This window comes from Schistocerca piceifrons, chromosome X (genome assembly GCF_021461385.2).
Source record: "Schistocerca piceifrons isolate TAMUIC-IGC-003096 chromosome X, iqSchPice1.1, whole genome shotgun sequence".
Classification (NCBI taxonomy): Eukaryota; Metazoa; Arthropoda; class Insecta; order Orthoptera; family Acrididae; genus Schistocerca; species Schistocerca piceifrons.
The window spans coordinates 89,216,589-89,219,287 of NC_060149.1; positions in this window are offsets into that span (position 1 = coordinate 89,216,589).

Here is a 2,699-nt window from a genome sequence, read left to right on the forward strand (position 1 = left end):
CAAGAAATAAGTTTCAGTAGAATATTTAGATATTACGTTAATATATGACATCAGACAAAAATATTTGTTTTGGTGTCCCATGCAACCCGCCAGAGTTTGTCGGTTTAAATAATTTTCATCCTGTATACAACAACATCGTCGTGAACAATGTCATGTAGCATACTATGTTACCTACTAAATTTTTATCGCGTAAAATTTCGAAGTCAGAAAGGCTGATACTTGGTAGCTCAAGTTTTGTTCGAAATCGTTCCGAATGCCCTCATTAACTTTTTATTAGGGACGACACGAATCTGAGTAGTGAACTCACTAGGTACCTACTGTGTGCAGTTGCAAAGTGACCAATAGTGAGTCAGTTTGTGCTCATAAGGGCCCCTAGTGTAAAAGTTGTAGGGTAGTTTTGATTTCTTACATTTCACATGCTTTTTGGAGTGCTAAATCCGAATCTGAGGTTTCCCAACAAAATTGCATCGAAAAAACACAAAAAAGGTAAAAATCCCCTGTTTTGGCGGTTTCTTGTCTAATGCTCGGAAAATATTAACTTTTTGTAAATAACCTCCCTATTCAGAATGAAAGTACATAAAACCTAAATCTTGAAATTCGAGGAACGAATTTCAAGATTTAGGTTTTTATCTCCGACGAATCGTTGGGCCTCAAGCGCTAGTTGAAAATTGGCGTATTTCGGCTGCCTCGGTAGAAATCCACTTTTTCCACTTTTCCACTCCACAACAATAGTTTATTACTAAAGGTTGTAATTTTGCGAATTGCTTGTAGTTTTAAACTGAATACGGGATGCAATGTAGATTGGTTTCATCTGTTGTGCCAGCTCCAGTACTAAAAAAAAAAAAAAAAAAAAAAAAAAAACTTCACATTTCAGTTTGTATCCAAACTCGGTGCGAATATAATTTCGTCTTGTACGTCTCTACAATTTTATGTGTTCTCTCCCTACACGAGGGCCGATTGGAGAGCATTTTTCCACCCAAGCGATTTATCATTTTGTGCCCTCTCCGCCTCTCCTTTCCCCCCGCACACTTTCACGTATGTCAGTTGTCGCTACTGATTGTGAAACCAATATTGCCTCATGTGGTGTCACCGCCAGACACCACACTTGCTAGGTGGTAGCCTTTAAATCGGCCGCGGTCTCTCCTAGAGAGACTTCTTAGCACTCGCCCCAGTTGTACAGCCGACTTTGCTAGCGATGGTTCACTGACAAATTACGCTCTCATTTGCCGAGACGATAGTTAGCATAGCCTTCAGCTACGTCATTTGCTACGACCTAGCAAGGCGCCATTATCAATTGCTATTTATCTTGTGATGCATGTACCGTCAGACCGATGTTCACCAATTATGGATTAAAGTTAAGTATTCCAACAGCTACGTACTTTATTTGCTAGACTCAAATCCTTTAACTGTTCCAGACCTCACGCCAGCCTGCGTGAGCTTAAACGCGTGCCTTTCGGCTTCACCTCCTAGTGGCTTGGCTGTCTTGCCAAGTCACAACACTTCACTACCCACTACCAAAGCTGCTGCACCACAAAATTCCCCGAGAGTTTACTTGCGGGTGGAGCAGTGGTTATTCGGCCCAGTAACACTCGATTATCAACAAAGAGAAGTGATCGAGTGGGGAATGGAAAGCATCAAGAAGTGGGCTCGTTCCCGTGACAACTATTTTGAACTCTGCACCTGACTCGATACTCAGGCAATTTCTTGTAAATATGGAAAAGGCTACCAATACAATTTCGAAAAAGGAAGACTGGCCTTCATGGTTCCTCGATCTCTACATCATGCGAAGTGCTGTGTGAAATCGTCGAGCACCCGGAAGGCAGCGCTGACGTCGATAAAGAAGAGACTATAAAAAGAGACTGAGAAAAGATTGAATAAATCCGTTTATATGATGCGGAAGGTATATCTAATCGTAAATCTACTTCATAATTGTGGTGCCGCTCGATTCCTAGCTCAGAGGTTGACACTAGACTTTCAGAGTACCGCCGCCAGGGAGAGTGTAAGGGGTCCGTAGGCCCTTACTATAACTTTGCGCTCGGCACAGGTCGATAGGGCGAACAATCGATTGTGACGAGTTCCGAGAGAGAGTGTCGAGATGCGCCAGAGTGGTTGGCGGGAATGGTGTGTGTGTGGAGACCATTATCGGAATACAGGGTTTTTAACCGGGAAGGGCGTCACCATCGCCGTGGTTAGACCCCTAAATAATAAATAAATACCGGGAAAGTGATGAAGTATCTTTATAAAAGTGATCAGTGTCGTTAGTAGTGCCGATATTTAGTTTCGCGTCTACCGCGCCGGCCTAACCTTGGATTGCAGTGTTGGATGCAGTGGTGGACGATAATGGCAAATGAAGAAAGCTTGTGCTGAGATTAGCCGTAATTAGATATGTATGACGAAGGCACTGGCTGTCTCCTTTTTGTGTTTTGAGAAGAATATAAGTTCGTAATTAGTAAAACTGTATTGGTGTTCCTTATTACCATACATTCAGTATTATAGTATTGAACAGGACGAACTGGAAAGTAACAACTTCCGTAGCAGTCAGTTCCGATTATCAGCCCCATTAGGTTCACGGTCATGTTAATAATAAATATTGGGCTGCTATTCGATCAGATCAGGTCGTGATAAAAACGGAGGTGTTACAACAGCCACGCACCATAAGCGATCGCCAACGAAGGTCTGTCAACCGCCCGCGCCCGCCT